General features: G+C 39.7%; 1 protein-coding gene across 1 annotated transcript in view; it reads right to left on the minus strand.

Moving 5' to 3' along the window:
- Positions 1-21,071, minus strand: part of LOC104366381 (protein C19orf12 homolog) — a 28,040-nt gene that overhangs the window by 6,274 nt on the left and 695 nt on the right. The window lies entirely within an intron of this gene.

The raw sequence follows: 21,071 nt of genomic DNA on the forward strand, positions 1-21,071 counted from the left end.
GCGCCGCGCCGCCCGCCCGCAGCTGCGCGCCGGCCCCGGGGGCGGGACGGCGGCGGCAGGCCTGGGGGAGCGGGCCCGGCTCCCGCCGCCGCCGGCCGCTCCAGCGGCTCCCGCGCTTGCACCACGGGGAGAACGCGTGTCCCGGAGCGGCGCGGGGTGCCGGTGTGCCGCCGCCTCCCGCCGGGCCCGCGGCGGTGCTGCAGTTACCTTAATAAAGTAGATCGAATCCTATAATATTATTTTGATTTTAGATTAGAATATGACTTTGATTTTAAAATGGAGTTATAGCAGCTATGAGAATATAAAGCACACTAAGGCCCTTAGGAATAGGGAGCTAGTACAGTGTGTGCCTTGAACACTATGAGAATCGTCATGGGCTCCGAATTAAAAAAATGGGTACTGGTTATGGATCTTGAGTTGAAACAATAGGTACCAGAAGAGACTGGTTTTGGTTTGGCAGATCAGCCAAAGAAGAAATGAGCATGCGCAGGGATGGAGTTCAATCAGTGGACGTAATGAGGAAGAGTATCGACGACCACCAGAGGACTCCCGTCCAACATAACCACGTGTGCGTTAGATACATTTGCATATGGTAATGACTTCCAGGAAAAACATGAATATGCTAATCACCACCCTACCCTCATTCTATTCAAACCAATCAGTAAAGATGACCAATGATTTCTGTAGAATAGGAATATAGGTAAGGTGAGGAAACTGAAAGCCAATCATTATTAAGGTCAAATTAAAATTTATTAATTCTGTTGATCTTATGTAACCATGACTGCTGAAAAAGTGTATAAATATGTTGTGCTTTGTACCTGTCGGTGAACACGGCTTTGGTGGAGCTATCCCCCGTGTTCCCCAGTGCTGGAATAAAGCAGTGCCTGCTTATCTGCTTTGGGTAGTTAAGTTCTATTCACGGTTGCGACCGCTAACAGCGGCACGGGGCGTAAACCCGCCGGCGCGCCCCGGGAGCCTCTGCCGCTGCTGGGCACCGGCACGGCCTGTGCGAAGGGGGTTGCAAACCTGCACAACATCTTCGGGTACACTGTTCTGGAAGGGCAACCCCCTATCCCTCCTGGGCTACCCCAGGAGGTGGAAGAAAGGGACTGCCTGCCACAGAATGCAGTTAGGTCATCCCTGGCCATAATCCGGGAGTATAATCTGAGAATGTTTCTGGGTACTTTTAATCCAAGTTTATTTCAGTCAGCTTGGTGAAGTGCAGCCTGCTAGCCTGATACAGCACCATATGTAATCAAACACGCTATGCACTGAAGCAGTGTTAAACAGCTGTGTCACATATGGCTCTGGAAATATCACACTGTTTCTTAATGCCAGTACAATCTTTGAAAAGTTACTGCCTAATGTTAAAAATGCTGTCGTTTCTCAAGAATGGATTATTAACAGAAGTTTTTGTTGTCAACTAAACCTTTACTGTGATTTCATTTCTGATTTAAGGTAAAACACCTCCCCTTGGTTCCTTGTTGAGAAGATGAAAAAGCAGGAGGAGAAAAAAGAAGGAGGAATATAACTCATTTTTTTTGTCCACTTCCTGTGGCTGCACTGGGGACTTCTTAACCTCTCCATGCTTTATATGATCGTGTAAAATAACTCTCTGTGTAACAACTCAAAATGTTACAGGTCTGCTGGTGCTCTTGATTTTTATGATTTGGACGTAAAAAGCAAATGTAATTCCTAAAATGAGCAAAGAACAAAATTGCCATGTACATTTTAAAAAGTAACCCCAAACTCCAGCTGTAAGTTGCTTTCCAAGGAGGGAAATTAAAAGCAATGAAGTCTTCCAACCATGGAAGGAGGGAATTTTTATCACTCTATACCAAACTGAATCATTACTTCACTACTCCTGTTGAAAATAAACACAGGTTATTAGGGCTACATCAGCAGGTGTTCATTAGGTCTATTTTTTTCCCATGGTAGAAGTTACTAAAATTAAAATGTAAGATAATAGTGCAAACTGTATCCTTTTAGGATGTACATGCTGCTGTAAATCATACTGCACTCTCAGAAAAATTCTGAATGTTGAAGTCAATGGGAATCCGGTTATTGCGATTAACCCAATTAAGATTTGATTCCGTACGTAGTTACCAGCCAGCATCTGACAGCACGCCTGTTATTCTCCTTGGTGAACATTAACTGATACATAACTCAGCATACCACACATTCCACCAAACATTCTGTGAGTTTGGGCTAAGTAACAGCACAAGAAGTCCTGGTTTTGGTCTCTCTGAAGCAGCGAGACCCGAAACTGGTTTTCTCCCGAGCACGTTCGGTGCCCGGCGGGCTCCATCTGCTGGCTACCCACACTGGCCATGGCCCGGGCTCCGCGCCATGCTCACCCCAACGCCAGGAGGGACAGCTCTGCTGGCTGTGTTCTCTTGCGCAGGGTGGTGTATTCTGGCTGGATCTGTCACGGTAATTCCAGTGTGTATTTGTGCACATTTCAACATCCACTCCTAACAAATAAGTAGTACCCGAGATAAAGGTTCACATGCTTTTTAAATTCTAGGAGTGGAGTGAGAGCAGTTCAAGGCAGTCCTGCTGTAAATTGGATCCTGCCAATAATCTCACTATATTCACAGCAGTATGCTGGGCTCTTACAATTACTGGCTGTCATTGCTATTCCTATAACGTAGTTCTCTTTGTCTCCTTTATCAGCATTGATTCACTAATTTTCTCTATCAGGATGTTTTACATCTTTTTCCTCTTCAGGTTACTAGGAAGTCTATGCTTTTAAAAATTGAGAGAAAAAAAATTCCCTTTCACCCCCTAAAAGCCCCAAGTCCTCTGTCAAAAGCAAGCATCAGAAATCAACCACAGCAATGGTCCATTAGCACCCTGGTTTGATGAGCCGCTTGGCAGATTTCTGCCAAGTCCTTCACTAACATTCAGCAGAACCCAAAATAACCACAAGCCAGTCCAGCATGTCATCAGCGTGCTGGGGTCACTTCATATTTTCACAGATTTTGACATACTAGGAGATAGGTCAAAGGGGCACCAGAAACTATTTCAGTAGGAGATGGACTGTTGCTATCAACAGAAGGATTCATTCTGGCTTTCAGCTTGCTCCTTACAGGGACTTGAGAAAATGCCCATCAGGAACAAGCTCGGTCTGGAGGAACTGTCCAGAAATACCTGATGCAATCATCTGGAATACCTATTACCTTCACAGGAAACCATGACAGATTTTTTTAAGATGAGGCACTTAATCTTGTTGGACAGAAAAAAGCTGTTTCTCTGAATTTTCTTCTGTACCAGAGATTCCCAGGAAAACACGAGGATTAGGCAACTGTATGTGACAGACTTAGTTTCATTGCTTCATCTAATTGTACTTTTCTTTTCTTAAAATCTTTACATTCAAAACGTAAGGTATGTGCAATTAATAGAGATCCCCTTGCCTATGTTTGCAAAGCACCTAAAAATACTCTTGAGATTTCCCTTTCGTGTCAGCGTATTTACTTGGTTATGGGAGAGGATGATTTAATTTACAATGTTACATCAAAGCAAGAAGAGGAAAAAGAAAGAAATGTCATGTGTTCCCCAAAATGCATGATGGGAGTGGTCCACAGTGAAGAAAGGAGATGGAAGATGTAACAAAGCAGGTTTCTAATCATATCCAAGTTTACGAAGGTAAGAGATTTCTCTCAGTTCCCCCAGAAGTCTGGAAACCCTATGCTGCAATGAAGAAAAGCTGCTTTTCTTATCCCTGTCTAACATCTAGGGCTCTAGACAACATACATCTCTCCCTAGATACGATAAAACCCTGGTATGCATGCTCTTATAGGGTCATGGGAATAACAGCATCTGTTCTGAAAGAGTCTGCCACTTCTGCTTCATATTATATTATAATTTGAACCTTCCCTTCTTGACAACAATATAGTTTTATAACTTCTGAGTTCCTGATAATATACTCTGGATTACCAAGAAAATGGTGAGCTTCACAAGATCAAACAAGGCACAACGTATATCGAAGGAGAAAATTAATATAAAAGTAATGTTATGGCATTTAAATCCTCAAGCAGTCACTTAGTAAGGGAAATTTTGTAACTGCAGGATGACTGTTTAAAAGAAATAGCGCTTTCTTCTGTACAATGAGAAAAGGAAACATTTCCAAAACCTAACTCCAATTTCATCCAGTAACACTCTTCACCTCTGTGCATTCAGGTGTAAGTAATATAGTAAAAATGACCAAATCACTATAGGAAGACACAATAGCAGGTTACAGAGATCCACTACAAGCAAAGCATATGCTTGATAGCAAATCTTTTCCCCATTTCCTACATTAGATATTCATCAGGGTCTGACTTCTAATTGAATGCAAATAAAGGATATAACAGGTTTTTGCATATGAAGTGAAGATATAGAACATCTGTCTCTTCACAGCCTTTCAACGTACCTTATGTGACATTAAGCAAAGAGGTTTGCCTCATCAGCTTGTAGGAAACAGTTTGAATTTGAAGAACAGTATGACTGAACTAAATCATTTCACTGCTGCTGCAAAAGATGTTGCTTTGGTCTCCCTGCACACTCTTAGGTGATAAAATGGCAAGTTGGGCAAAATCAGTTTCAATGCCAAAAAGATGGACTACTAGTGCGGAAGGTCACAAAACACTATTAATTGTCTTATATCATCTCAGTCTTGAAAGATGATCCAAAAATATAGGCTAGTGCTTTGGAATAAAGCACACATTGCTAGCTAGCACTATCTAAGCATGCTGTTAAAGATATTTAAGGCATATCCTTAACTGCAAATGGTATACCTATCTTCTGCTCTTTTAGATGCTTATTATAGTAGTCATTTATGTTGTTTTCTTACTTCCTCAGCAGCCTAATTCAGTAATTGTGTTTACTGGTACAGAGTAGCCCTTTTGTGACCTTTTCAGAAAAAGCTACAGCAAATCTGAATGTAAAAGTCAGTGTCCTGAAATTAGTTTACATGTTTATATGTTATAATATGTATGAACACTGATGTGGAAATAAAATCTTGGTTAAAAAAAATAGCTACATGAAATACCTGGATGGTTTCCAGAGAGGAAAAAAAAAAGTGGCTAAAAAAGGTATCGCCTATAACCACTTCCTCCACTCATCACTCTTTTGCAGAATGTATTTAAGAAAAGTGCATCTGAGCTTTCTTCAAACCTCTAATTAAAGGGCATACATAAAATAGCCAAAGTTCAAAATCAGATCTAAAATGTGTATTGTGAATTCAGTTAAGGAACAAATCATTCTAGTATCAAGAATGGAAGGATAACATTTGAAGGTGTCTGGAATAACATCAGTGATAGATTTCCATGCTTGATACTATTCAGTGGTGTGAGAAATCTGTACCCTAACCTGTGCTTGTGGAGTCATAGAATAGTAAATGGTCAGCTACATATAATTCTGACCCCAAACACACAGTACTTTGGAGATACGATGAGAAAGCACAAAAAGCTGACTTAAGTCCCATGAGTCAAGGCTTCTTGGCTGACTTCACTTCCAACCTTATACTGGCTTCACAGGTGCTGAGTGAGAGCCCAGATTTTACAATGCTGTTAGACTAAGTTTCCTGTTCTTCTGGGAACACAGAATGATTTTCTCCAGCGTTCTTGGATATGAGTTCTGATAATGTGGCAGGCAATAGGGGAGCTCACAGTCAGCTAGATGGTAGGGTAGAAGGTAAGAGGCCAGCTTGTACAGATTATATTGCCTGATTTTCTTTTCTCATGTGATGGGTTGGAGGCAAGAAGATGGAAAGGTGAATTTGAATCACTCTCTACAACGATGGACCAGATTCAGAGCTTCCAGAAGTCACTGCAAATACTCAAATGTGTTACAATGGGGTTTTCGGACTTACACAGTTTTGCATATTGTATTTTAATACTGCTTCTTGGGCCACCTCCCTGCTTCACTTGGAATCACAAGGGTGTCACTATTTGGGATCAGACATAATGCCTATGTGGCTATAACAGGGTTGTCTAAAAAGCTATTGCTAAACTAAATGACGAGCAGGGCAGTGTTTATACCATATTTATAGTTGTCCTATAACGTGATCTAGACTTTAGAAACAAAAAGAACTGGAGAGTCTTTCCAAACTACAAAGAAGCCCTTTGCTGGCTTTCTGCAGACCTCAATTTGGGAACCACTGCCTTAAAAAAATACCATAAATGACTGTTCCAGGAGTAAAATGATGTGCATTCAAAACTGGTGACGGGCATAATTTATAAAGAACAGCTAATACCAGATGGCTTTACCTACAACAGTGTGCATACACACAACCATGAGAGACAAGTGCCACTAGAGCAGAGGGCACTAACCAAATAGATGACTGAATGCTAGAAAAGGAAAGAAGTGGGCAGCCCCTTCTCTATGATAAGTTCCAGGGGATCTCTCATTCTGCCCTAAGTAGACAAGCATTAAGTTCTCAAAAGTCTGTTGAAAAGACTCACAGCAGGATGTGCCAATCTCTATGCCACAGAAAAATAAAAGGCTAAGATTTTACTGCAATTAGAATAAACAACTGTCCTTAATTTCTGTCAAACAGTAGATGTCTCCCTTTACCAGTATTTGAAACGTGTGTAAAATGTTGTTAGGGTACATATCCACAGCCAGCATTATAGTCTTTTTTTCAGCCTACATTCCCATCATGCCTTGTAGAAAAATCCATGGGGGATGAAAGATAACACTGAGTCCAAACCCTGAGAACAGAGCCCCATGAAAGCAACAAATTATAAACTCTACTGAAGAGATTTTCTTCAGAAAGATCACAGGTCTCATGCTTTAGTCATGGCCCGTTCCTTTGCCAGCAGGTTCAGAGAGTGATCTGTGAGAGCTAAGTGATTTCTTTCAAGTAAGCTGCTCACGATGACTACAGAAACCGCAAGGATTACAGTGCACAAACAATGGGAGAAAAGCTGCTTCAGATAATACACCCAGACAATGGGGTTGCCATTATGGTAGCAATGCAAAATATGGACAGGGATTTAAATGAAACGGGTGATATCTGTATACTTTGGAGGGCTCACGTGTGCCAAATTTGGCAGCATGAGTGTTCATATTGCTTGTTGCTCCACCCCTCAAACAATGCAGCTAAACCCCATACGTGCAGGAGTTGGTAGAGCACAAGCAGTTTTGCTAATCACGCTGCATGCAAAAGCAAAAAGACAAAGGAAACTAGTAATGCTTAGACTAGCATTGGGGAAATAATTAAGCATGAATGAAATATTGTATGTGGATTTGAAATGAATGTTCTTGGAAACAATTGTGCTGTTTCAGTTGTGCTGCTTTTCCCCCTAAGTTTCACAAAGTAATTTGCATGTCATTTAAATAAATACCATAAATTATTGCAAACTTTTTGTTTTTATTTACATAAAACAAAATGCTCATTTCCATTATTGTTTGGATTACCTGACAAGAGTGAAATGCAGACATTTGAGAGGAAACTTGTCTTTCCCCAAAATACTAGAGATTTCTCACGTGTGAGTAAGTCAGAAAGGAGGACACCATCTTTAGCTTTGCCTTATGTAGACAATTAATGCTCTGTAGATGTAACAGAGATATAGGACTGGATCTTTCAGTTGAGCCAAGCTGGAGCTGCAAGCTGGTTGAGGGTACTGGCATATGCTGTTTTGCATTTGTCAGGGCTTCATGGCCCTTCATGAAAATAAGAACAGCCTCAGCACTTCTTCTCTGCTCGCATGCAATGTTCACTGGCCAAACCTGGGATAGCTTAGTTGTTGAGGGCTTAAGCACACATATTAAACAATGACACCAACGAATCTACAGACATACTGAACTTGCACAAGCTGCTTGAGTGCTCAACAGCATCTGCAGCAGATACTTGCTACAGCTTTCACACGCTGGGGGGTTAGGACGCTGTTAACTCTCATCTCTCTGATGAATTCTGTTTCTCTGAGAATTCATGAGAATTAACTTCAACCACCATAACTTACAAGGCCTACAGTCTTTCTTCTCTGATGCTCATATTGTTTTCACTTCCATTCAGTGTTGTTCACACACCACCAATTTGATTTAATCTCTGATAAATATTCATCTCCCTTCTGGACTATATAATTAAACTTCCTTCTCAGTCTTCTCAAACCTGCTTTATCTTCTCACCCTACCAGGGGGGTCAAGGGCATCCAATTCAGAACCCTTGCCATTCTGTGCATTCGGAGAATTAAAAAGAAATCAAATTATTTAAATACACATTCTAATCCAGTAAAAGGTGAGTACAAGGTAGCCTAAAAAGTTAGGTAGGTGCACATCCCTCTGCAGGATCATATGGGCCTGTTTGCCACTGAAAACTAAATATAGGTACCATCACTTGAAAAACCAAGTGACCTAACCATCTGCATAAGGAAGAATTTAATAACTTGCATACATTCTAATGTTCTGGCCAATAGACATTAAAATGACAGAACAATGATAATTTGGGCTTCTGACTTGTAAAGACTGCCTGCAGGTTTCCTCCACAATTCTTTATTTACATCTGGTTGCTCTCTCCATGCTCTCTCCAGTCTAAAAGGAAACCCAGCAAATATTCTCCTCTCTTCTCACACAGCCCTGGACTGCTCTTCCCCATGGTCTGTTGTAAAATACGTCCAACAATATAGACTGCAAACCGGATGAACTCGTTATACAGATGTTCTTTTCACAGAAGAATATCCTGTAGTCTCAATTTCTAAGGCTGTTGTTTGTTTTATAAACCAAGGGATTCAACACGCTTTCCATCTTGGATACAAAGCCAATTACTTTCCTGAACTTTGCTTAGTGTAAAATTGACTGGGTCTAACTGCATGATTTCCAGCTATCGCTAGGGTGTGCTATAGATCATGAAATTTCAGTAAAGCACAGTTAACAGGGAACAATCTAGTAGCTATACTAAATATTTTAAATGAATGACAAACATAAAAGCAACTCAAGACTGACTCAAATTCCTTTTAAAATAACATACACACTCAGGAGAGGTAATATAACACCTTAACATGTTAGAACATTTTTGTTACACAGGCTTGGTAAACACAGTGTGGTACACAACAGAGAACTAAGTAGAGTCAGGCAGATAATGACATGCCTAAACTGCACATGGATAACTAAAATCCAGGCATGCAGTCTGGTGGGAATTGAAAAAATGAGACTAGAACCAATATCCATAACAAGCCAGGTAACAAGCAATAATGGAATCTTTGTGGAAAACTTTATTTGAAAAAAAATTATGAGGCTATTTAAGTCTCTGGAACTCACAAGGGTAAGGCCTGGGGATGCAGAGTCAGGGGCTGAACAGTAATTATTTATACCAATTAAGGCATATAAACAGTGGTGCTGAAATTCCCAGTGAGGATAACAGTAGAGCTGAACCAAATTCATCACAGGAAACTCCTCCTGCCAGGTAACAGATCCTTCTACAAGGGGAGGCCCAGCACGAAGTGACACTGGGAAGGAGACCAGATCTTCTGGAGGAAGGAAAGTGTCAGCTCCCAGCTCTTGGCTTCCACCCACTTCCAGCCCCTGCAGAAGGTGAGAACCCTTTCTACAACCTACACCCAACCAACTGCTCAGGTCTTGGGTGGAAGCATCTTCCTGCTCTTGCACCTATAATCTTCAGCCTAGGAAAGAAACATATATTCTGGCACACCAACCCATCAGCTCCCAGTATAGTCCAGGAGTAGTGGTGGGATAACAAACCCAGCACAATAGGGATGCTGAATCAGAAGAGTTTTTAAGCACACACTCAACTTTAAGCATATATTTACACTAACCACCACGGACTCAAATGCAAATTTAAAAACAAGTACCTATTTAAGCACTAACAAAATCTTAGATGGTTTACTGGCTGAGGCCTCAACTGTCAAGACATATCCAGTATGCCACAGTTAGTGGTAGCAGCAAACAGAACTATCAAGTGATGCTTCAGCAGGCCGTATGAACTGAGTTTGGTAGTCTTACACCGTGAACCGCGTATTCATTATTATAACAATTTGTATTCCTATTTGTAGCATCTAGGGAACCCCAATCAGGCCTCTATTGTGTTACAGACTGTACAAGCACAGAAAAATAGGATGGCTCTTATAATGAGTACATCACAAGCCCCACTACCATAATTAACATTGATTAGCATCGATGCAAACAGCATGGGAAGACAAAGATTGAGCCAGTTTGGGAGCTGAGGTACTTTCTCACCCTTTAAGGTGGCTCCTCTGGTTCCCAACTGCAGAACAGAGGGGAGGCTGTTTCAGTGGGGAAGGCTGAAGTGTCCAGCGCTCCTACTTAGCAGCTCCCATGAGCACATTCTAGGACATGGAATTCAAAGAGGCATCTTTGTGATTTACTAATCCAGTCTTTATCAAAGGCAACTACATCACACAGTCCCGCCCTTAAAATTGTCAAGAACCATTATAAACTAGTTAAGAGGGCTTCTTCTTCCTATTCAGGACATACATCCCTCTGAAAACATACCAGGTTGGCTGGAACAGCTGGATTAGACTGTGTATGTACACATCAACCTAAATACTAAAGAAAGTCTACTATTTGCTGTCACAGATTGGTGTTAGTGTGAAATACAATGGCTAGAATTGACCTAAACCAAGATTCAGTCAGACTTTCAGAGTATGTAAATCAACTGGAGTCAAAACACCAGTACCAAACCTGCTCCCTAATGTCTGAATGGGATATTTCCCCTGCCTCCCCAAGCCCTGCCTCCCAGCATTTGTTACTCTTCCCCAATACAACTGTGAAGCTGTATGATTGCAACCACCACAATCAATTCTCATCAGAAAGGACAGCTGGCAAACTCTGATCTACTTAATGTATTAGAAAAGACCCCAAAAAAGCCAGAGCCACTATAAATGAAATCTCAAAAGAGTGACCTTAATGGACATGGGATGTGGAGCTGCATCTAATAAACTTTCTCCCTCTAATATACAGCCCTTGTTAGATCTATAATTATCATATGCATCTTCTCATCTCAGGCCCATGCCATTTTCCCAGGTTTGCCTTGGATACTAAAGCTGTTTTTCCTTTCCAACTGTAGGATAGAGTGTCAACGGTTCTGTAATGCCAGCAAAAAAAGATAACATATTGAAATGGATAGTGTGAAATTATAGGGTTGAATATTTTGATTGTGTAATGAAACTACCTTTATTAACCAAATGAGATTCAAGATCTTAAATTTTCTTATGACCCATCCTCTCCCCAAACTGTTTCTGCATGTTTTTATTGCATAACCTAACAAAATACAGCCACCTGGAATTTCACTTTCACATCCAGTACCATGGAAAGTATCTCCATGGAAAATACATTCACACTAGAAATTTAGATCAGTTCTCCATGACATCACTCATGTCACAACCTAAGTATCCTCAGCCGCTGTGCATATCTGAAGGAATCTCTCATGCATTAAGCTGAACATACATGTAAATATTTGCAGGATTATACTGTAGCCACAATTTCAAATGCAACCCAGATATGTTTACATGTTCAACTGTGTAGCTAGGTTATGGTGGTTTGCTACTTTTTGCCATTCTGGTAAAATTTCTTATTTTATTTTTTTTTTTAAAAGATACTTCCTACAATTTCACTCACTGGGAAGTGAAAGATAATTCTATAAAGCCTAAAAATAAACTTAGATCTGCTAAAAAATTCATCATTTCACTCCCAGGCTTCTACCAGCTGGGCTTGTCTGCTTTAGGTTTGACACCCCTGAGAGCTACAAGCACAATTTATAAAGATGAGCAAGTTTACACGAGAATGATTAAGAAATCCATTTTTTTAATCTTTACTTTGCCAAAATACTGTCTGGGGCACTTATTACTGGAAGACATTTATTTTTGGCAATTTCTCACTCACTTTTAATACCATACTTATTTTATTTGCAAATTTGGAGGGGTAATGTTCAAATACATACACTTCTCTATTTGTACTTCTTTCAGGTTTGCTCATTACATTCGTTAAACTATTTAATTCTCAAGGATCTACTGGAGATACAGTGAAGACCCCCTGAACACCAGTTAAGAATAAACCTGTAATGAGAATAAATTACACACACATATCAATTGCTACAAGTCCTGTAAGGAGTGAGACCTTTCCACATAAACATCTGCTGCAGAATTAAATCCGATCCATTAATAAAATTCCTCCCCACCCAAATCAAACAATGGAAGTATAACAGTTACCCTATCAGTTAAAAGAATAAACCTTTTAAATAAATAAATTTCCGCTACACCAATTTATGTCACTGTGGTACTTAAGGCGAAACCTTTTAAAGGAATAGATTTACTGTGCATACAGATCTCCACTGGGTATGTGTAATTATGCAAAGGAAAGGCATTACTTTTAAAGTGGATGAATGGCTGATATTTTCTGATTTACTGCTAGAAACAGAAAAATGGTAATGGCATGAAATAAGCATTTGCAAAACCGTTTTGGCAGACAGAAAATGTTTGATTTACCTAGGGCATCCATCAGGTTCTATACTTTAGATCAAAGTAGATAAATGGAAAGGCAAATGCATATTTGGAAAAAAAAAATCTAGAGCTTTTCTGTCAGCCCTGCAAGTAAGTTAAATGTTTGGAGGTGGAAAAAGCCCAAGGCTCTTTGGATGGAAGTCATGATTCATCACTGCTCTGGCAACTACAGCTTTCTGTATTTACCTGAAAAGGTGAGAATGACATGGAAGTAGTTGTAACTTTCTCATTTTGGGCCTGATACTGAGAGGTGATTTGAAGGTGACTAGCAAAGATCAACATTTCCATCTGATGCTGGAGATGAATAATGCATACCCTGGGTCATATTTTCCTCTCAGCTTCAAGTTGTTCACTCTCTCTTTCTCTCCTCTTCTGGCTTGAATTTACTTTGGTGAAGAAAATATATTCCAGTCAAGACACACACCCCCCAAAAATGAAAACTCACTGCCTTCTCAGATCCTTTCAAAATCTGTGCAATAAGGAAGCACACTGAAGGTAGGACAAGGCTTTACTGGACAACTGTTGTGACAAGTCAGGAGACAAGAACCAAAAATCAGTTTCTTCCAATGGCAGAATTCTTCCTAGAGGTTCCTAGTAAAAAGGATGACTTCTGAGTGTGCCATGATCCTGTTCTGAAATCCTCCTATACTGAAATGCATCACCAGGAGCTGTGTAGCATATGCATTGTGTTAAACCCTTAGAGCATCACTAGACCTGTGGTACATGTGTTGCACAGATGGTCTGAACATGCATGGTAAATCCAAAATGTTTGGGACATATCCAATTTGTTGTGCTTGTGAAAATTCATAGGAGTGCACATGCACAAGAGCCCCAGCCACATCAGATTTACTGCAAGTGTGCACACCATGTGCAGTGGGCATTTCCAGTAAGTGTCAGATTTGCTATACATGCACGGTAGAAAGGATTTGCTCATGTGCCAAGAAAAGGCTGGGATTACTAGACATCTGGAAATCTTGACAAACATACACAATCCTTAAATATAACCTCTTGACAAAATGTCTGGCTGGGGAAGGACATGTCTGGAGAAATTCAACATATGTGTCTCTGCCCACTCCATCAGGAAGTAATGTAGAGTAGGGTATGGCCTTTCCAGCTCTCTCCACATCATTATGAACATGAGCAGCAAATCCATTAGCTGCTTCTGCATCCATTTATTCTATGGAAGGGTCACCCAGCTCTTAAGAGGCCAAATAACAATTAAAACTGATGTCTTTTGCCCAGATAGGTAAGAAGACCAGCAGAACTCATAATTACACAACAACAGAGCTGGCTCGTTGTGGAATACTTATTTCATACATTCATCATAACAGAATTAGCAGATATCTGTTCCTGCTGACTTACATGGCCTGTATTTCTAACTCAGTAGCTTACCCTTGACCACTGAAATACTGGAACAGCTTATCCAGAGAGGTTGTGGAAACTCCATTCTTGCAGATATTCAAAACCTTTCTGGACAAGATCCCGAGCAACCTTTCTAGGTGACCGTGCTTTGAGCCAGGGGGGTTAGACCAGATGATGGTCTTTCCCACCTCCACTGTTCTGTAGTTCTGTGGTCAAGATCTTTGCCTTCAGTTTTGTAGATACACTTGCCTTCCAAGAAGTAATTAATTGATCATACCTCTACTACAAGCCACGGTTATCACTGTATACAGAGAGTTCAAAGATGTTGTGTTTGTGAAGCAGGACAAATTGTCTGCAGTGATCAACAAAAAATGACCAAAAAATACAGAGTTCTACCAACAAAAGAGACCAAGAAGGACAATGCTAGCCCTCTACTGCATTCCAATATCTGTGACTGGTAAACAGCACTTATACATAAGGCTTTACACACACAGCTCCACAAATATGATGAAAGCCAATGCATTTTCAGACCAGGCTCAGCACCTGGACCTTCTGTGACTATATGTCCTCCAATCTCCCTTCTCCCCAAGCTTATCTTCAGTTACACCTCTCAGAGACAGGAACCCTGCTACAAACTTCTGCATAGATAAACTCTTAAAATCAAGACTCAAGACTGTAAGACCATCAAATGCAGGATGCATGTACACCTATAGTAGTCAATGTATCTATGTGAGCTGAAGATTTCTGCAGATCCAGGTATATCTGAAAATTATACGCTTTGTCTGTAGAAGAAGTCATTGCAAGCTTCCATGAAAGGAATAAAATAAGTGTTAAAATATTGAGCTAGAAGTAAGGCCAGACTGTATTTCTCCTCTTGTAATAAATCAGCACTATATGTATATATTAAATCCAATCTCTTGGTGTGTCCAGTTTCAGTGATAAAAACTTAGTGAGCAGGGCAAAAGTTATTGGGTAGAGATCGATATGCTTGCTTGTTGTCCTTGATTGGCAATAATGTGACATTTTCTCCTTGACTGTAAGAGGCACTTTTGTGATTTGGGAGCATAAAGAAATTCTGTACTTGACAGATTTATACAGTAGGAATACGCTAATGTCCTTTGACCCGCCTAAGAATAAATACGACCTACCAAATTGTCATTTTTATGGGTATTTACAACTGAGGCACTTTGTAAACCCAAGAACTAATATTTCCCAAAGGAAATCTGTGCTCTCGAATCTTGATAAATTACTGAAAAATACAAGCCACTACCAGCCCTACAAATTTTCTCTTCTATTTCTCCTATTTTTAGTTGCATAGGAGTTGTCAAAGCAGATTGGACCACTGATCTATTTCACTATGTATGTTGCTGCAGCCATGGCTAGTGCTTCAGAGGAATCTTGTAATATTTTTGGCCATTTGATCAAGGCTGTGGAAAAAAAAAATTTTTTTCTGAAACTTGAAGGTTTTCAGTGCCCGACTGAAATATTAGTCATATAATTCTTTAACCTCTCAAATTACTATTAGAAAAGTATTAAAACTATAATTTCCACAGCCCAAATGCCACCAGCTGCATTTGGTCTCATGAATGCTTCAGTTAATACTTTAAACAGACAGTGCAAGCAGTAAAATAAGCCATCTCTGTTCACCCAAACTCCAGTGGTCACCATCTCATGGGTGTAATGCAGATACTCTGTAATTTAATAATTCGTTACTGACAAACTACATCCTTAGTTTCTTAATTCTGCAGGCCAGGTGACCCAGGAAGCCTTCACTTGATTGCTGTATCTCAGCTCCCCTCCATCTCACCTACCCACCCACCTGCCACATAAATTTCTCCCATCAACTTCATACCATCTCTGTCCACAAAGGCTTTCAGAAAAGACAAACTAACTACCCACAGAGGAGAGATGGAAATTAATGAGAAGAGGACCTCTGCCCTTCACAATCTTCCTCTGGAAGATGATAGTGCATGACTACCTCTGTAGCTTGGTGCTAAGGAAACAGAAGTTTTTGACAGTAAATTAATTATTAATATTATCATCCATAACAGAATGGTTGAAAGCTATTTCCTTTTATCTTTATTCTCCAGCTAAAAGTTGACAGAAAGTCAGCACTATTCAGGACAATAACAAAGGCACAAGACTTGCAGTATTTTTCCAGCAGAAGCTTATTGTTTCTCCTTTTGGTTATATCACTGTACAACAGTACAGATCCTCTTCTCAAAGACTTTCAACACATCAGATTTTGACTAAAGCATCGTGACGTGGCACTCATCTCTACTTTTACTCCATTTCTAAGGGCAGCTGCTTTTCTATTTTTCTTTGCGCATCTGTGGACAACAAAATCTTTTCTCTATCACAAGAATGTCTTCATTAAGTCAGTTTCTGCCTTCAGCTTATTCTTAGTCTTCTGCATACTATAATCTATGTATATGCACAAGAAAGGCTTGAGAGGCAAACTGAAAAAGCAGGAAGCTGGAATAAACAATAAGGCAGGAACTGTGGGAAACTTGAGCATCTTTTCTTGCCCTTACTGTGCTGCCTTCCTTTTCATCCTTGTTTACTGTTGAATTTGGGATTCCTCCTACATTTGTATGAAACACAATTTCAATGTCCTGTTTTGTGACCTCATTCTGATAGCAGTATGACACAGCACAGTTAGTACAGTCACTGCGGCACAAACTGAGTTTAACTACTATCCTGAACACTTGATTTCATATCAGATTTAGCAAATTTAGATATTTAAAATATTCTGTACACTTAACTTACACTGAATGTTGTTCACTAAGTAATAAAAAGATCCTAAATATCCACTGATTCATCAGCTCCTACACCTACACTGGATATGCCATCTCTCTTTACACAGATCATAGGACAGAAGTAGAAGTTGCATTTTAATATACAAAACACCCAATAACCCAGTGATCCACACAATCAAACAGCATCTCTATCCCATTCATTTCAAAGAGAGTGACATTCTCTGGAAAAAGAAATTATGAAACACTAACATTTGCTGTCTGACACTGAATTTACTTTGTGAAGAAATGAAAATTTGACAGTGACAAGAAAGGGGGAAGTTAAACATAGACAAGAGAGTAGTAGTTTCACCCCAAATGAGCAAAATCCCTTTTTGACATCTTGAAAGAAACCTACCTGCTAATAAGATCAACAGATTTTTAATCAAGATAATTACCCTCACACATCTCTTCCTTAAGTGTTTAACCAGAAACATCTTAGGCTCTTCTTACCTTTACTACTTCTAAAGCTTCAAACTATAGGCAAAGAGACAGACTATGCTGTGAATTGTAACCCTGTTGCCTCATGTGAAAGGCTTTCCTATTTGCATTGCAGACTTTTTTCTCCCTAAAACTATTTGTGCATTTAAAGATTGGGGTGAAAAAGCATCTATTACTCTCAACATTTCACTAGAAACCATCTGGCCTTACTTTTAGTTCAGCTGCTGCCTCTGTTTCCTCTATTTGCTGCAGACCCACAGAGGCTGACAGGAAGGAACAATGGTTTTCTGTTTGTGAGCAAAGTACAGGGGAGAAAGGGAGTCATCTGTGAAAGCTGGAATACTTCAGTGCCCCAAAGGCATCGGTCCGAGATAGTGCATAGGCAAGTAGTAAATTTGCCAGCTGAAGAATAATCCAAGGAAAGTATTTAAGAGGTCTGTCTGGTCCTGGCTGAGTGAGTGTCAAAGTCTTTTTGACAGGCAAAATCAGGAATATGAATGCAGTCAGGAAACTATGCAACATTTTGAACCTAATATTGACCAAGAATGGAATTTTCAATAGAAAATTCTTAACCAGTCACCATATGAGAACAATGTGATCAAAGTTATTAGTCCTAACACAGGCCTTTAACAAACATCCTAAGAGAAATAGGCTTTTTATCCCTAAAATAACTGTTTAGAGGATCAAATAATCATTGTCACTGAGTCGAACAATGGTTAAGAGTAAGGGGAAAAAATGGAGAGAAGTTCCTTAATGCCTCAACATGAGCAATTTCTTGCAAACCCCAGTACAAGCACTGCTTCTTATAAAAGGAAGGAGCTAATTGGGTAGGTTTCCCCAACACATCTAAGGCAGGAATCCATCTCTGTTTCTGAAAGATTTTAAGTTCTGATGATGTTTTTGCAGCTGGGACCACAGAGTGGAGAGGATAGTCAATTCTACTATGCACCATGGCACGTTAGCCCACAGAAAGAATATCTCAGCCCAATTCTCCACCCTTTCACCCTTTCTAAACAATACATTATTTAGGTTGCATGGATAAGCACTGCAAATATGCAATAAAAAAAAACCCACAGTCAGTTCTGTTCTGAAGCTAAATTTCAAAGTTCCTCAGCACAGCAAACACTGACTGGATGTTAGGGCAAAGGTACAGGAAATAAATGAAGATTTTGTAATGCAAAATTTTAACAGTTTGTTTTTGAAGATACATACAACTAAATCTGCTCATAAATCAAGGAGCTGTGAATTCCAAGCCTGGATTTTGCAACAGATATCACCTGTTATTGCTATAATTATCCTGCAAAACTTCAGCTTTCATTTAGGAAAAAATGTCTCCCTAAGCACACATACTAGCAGAGATGATCTTGGAAACATAATCTAGGTGTGAACTCACAAAGTTTTAACTGAAGAGGCTGCAGACAACTTGAAACTACAGCAAACATTCCCCTCTCCATGCAATTCTCTGAAGAGAACCATGCAACATAGCACTTTGTCATGGACTTTGAGATTTTGCTAAAGCCAAACATTTCAGTTTCCTTCCCCCTTCCTGCTCTGCCAGGACCTGCCTGCAAGTCCTGTCTATTCCTCAATTTTCCCCCCAGTGAGGAGTTTGTTGGCATAGGTGCAGAAAACAAGAACTGGACTCCAACTTGTAGTCAGGAAGTCTACAGAATCAAAGTAATAGGATGAAAGGACAGCCTCACAGCTGGATCAGCACAGGAAAGAAAATCTCCGCAAATCATCAGTAAATCTTACAAGCTTACATATTTTCAGCACTGAAATATGTAAAAAAACATTTTGTCTTACTAGATTCAGATAAAAATATTTAAGTTTTATTAATGGAATGAAGGTTTATTAAGATTTATATATTGGTTTAGACCACAAAGTCTACTGTTACCAGTGAGTTTTATTTACCTATAATTTCACTAGAGAACCTCATATTACTAGGTATCTTTCCCATACTAAAGGTGATACTGAATCTTCATGTAAAGTCATTTTGCTACACAAATGGACACTTACATTCTCTCTGCTGGTTCATAAGTTAACAGTAAGAACCACAGGTGAAGTTCAGGTAGGGACATCAGGGAACTGAGCTGTGAGCAACTACTGTTATATTTTCATAATCTATTTTTAAGTTTTTTCTGCTTAGCATAGAATGGACATGAGTAAGTACAGTCACTATGCAAGAGCAAAACCTGAGAGAAAGAAGAGATCCAACAAGAAAGGGAGGCCACTATCTGACATTTTAAAAGGGCAAACCGAAAGCAATCAACACCCAACAAAAAGCTCAATGTAGGATGAGGTGATAGCTTAGGATATACTTAGGATACTGTAATGAGGCTAACAAGTGCTGTATGTTTTAATGTAAATTAACACAAGATAATCTCTTCACATATTTAAGTGATGCACTTCAAATTAATTAATACATATTTAATAGAAGTCTTCTTGAACAGCTGTTATTTACTTCTGGAGTTTCTACACATTAGCACTGCCTGCTTTGTTCTGCTCTGAAGTTGTTCATGCTCCAAAGTATTTTAACAACTTGGGCTGTATAAAAATTGAACACTCTTCCCAAAAGAGACAGCCTATCCGATAACTTAATATTTTTACATTAAATATTCAAACACTTTCTGAACAAAAGGTCAAATTCTACTTACAGCATCTGTGTGAAACAGGCAAGCAGATGCTTAATGCTGCTATACAAATACTTTCGGCACAAAGAATGATAAAGAGTTGGTGATCAGTCAGATTTCCATGCTTTAAAAATCAGCTTTCCTCTACTTCTGTTCCCTAAATTCTGCACTTACCATTTGTATGTAACAATATAGACCCAAATTATGGCCTGTTCATTCTGTAAGTGTTACACAGTGGTGTGTTAAATGAAATCCTGACAGTGAAAGTGCTGTCTACAGTATTCATTGCACGTTGCAAGTATTGCACCAACTCATTAGGGTTTTTGTCTTAAAGACTACTGGATATGATATTAGTTCATTTAGACCTTGCATATAGCACTGAAGTAGTTCTCACTTAACACCCCTTTCATTCAGCTGAAAACCTATCGAAGTTCCAATCACTTCTGAGTATTTAGGATGTGATTGAGTAGAAACCGATTTAAGAAACATGCTTGTAACACATTATAGTTGCACACTCAGTGATGAATGTGACATTTGGCAACTGTACTGTTTCTTTAAACAGAGTTATCATCACTGAACAGTCCTTATCAGTGTATCAGTTGTAGTTTTCAGCTGACTACTTGAAGATGTTTACTCTTCGTACAGCACTAGAACACTGGCTAGCGCTTACTGCTTACATGTCAGCCTTTCTAGCTTACAGGTTTACTGAAGATAACTTTCAAAGCTGGTAACTGCATTAGAAAATATCTGTTGGGACAACTATTATTAACTCTTCTGTGCAATGATATATGGAAATCTGTACAACTTGTGAAAGGCCTGAAAGCAGTCCTAAATACACAAAAGTGAAAAATACGTTCTGATTTAAGCACTCTGATATTACTGATATATAAATTAATTATTTTTGATTTAATGTGGTGTTTTTCACAATAAAGAGGGCATAAAATGGAACTCATTACTCAGGCTAAGAACTTAAGACTAAACCAGATCAATGCTTTACCTGGTAAATATGCTTTGAGTGCCTGAATGTGTGGAAGAAATTCAGAAAGCATCTTCACAATCCTCAAATAATTCTGCACTGCCAGCATCTTGGAGTTAGAGCTGCAGATGCAAAGAATGAGGAAGATGACCTAAATTTCCCCCTGACCACACCCCGAGTGTGGCTGGTACAAGACTGGGTTAGCTTTCAGCTAGAATCGGTCTCCTGATTCCTAAGAGGCTACATGAATGGTCCTGCTGGCACAAGAGAAATGGCGGGGACAAGTGGTTGGGACGGAACTGCTGGTTTTGATGGAGCTCCAAATGCATGGCAGATTAAAACACCTGTGTAAATGTGGACTTTGAAAAAGTAGTGCCAGCCACAATAAACAGGTACCTGAAAG

This window comes from Tyto alba, unplaced genomic scaffold (assembly GCF_018691265.1).
Source record: "Tyto alba isolate M040663 unplaced genomic scaffold, T.alba_DEE_v4.0 Super-Scaffold_26, whole genome shotgun sequence".
Taxonomy (NCBI): domain Eukaryota; kingdom Metazoa; phylum Chordata; class Aves; order Strigiformes; family Tytonidae; genus Tyto; species Tyto alba.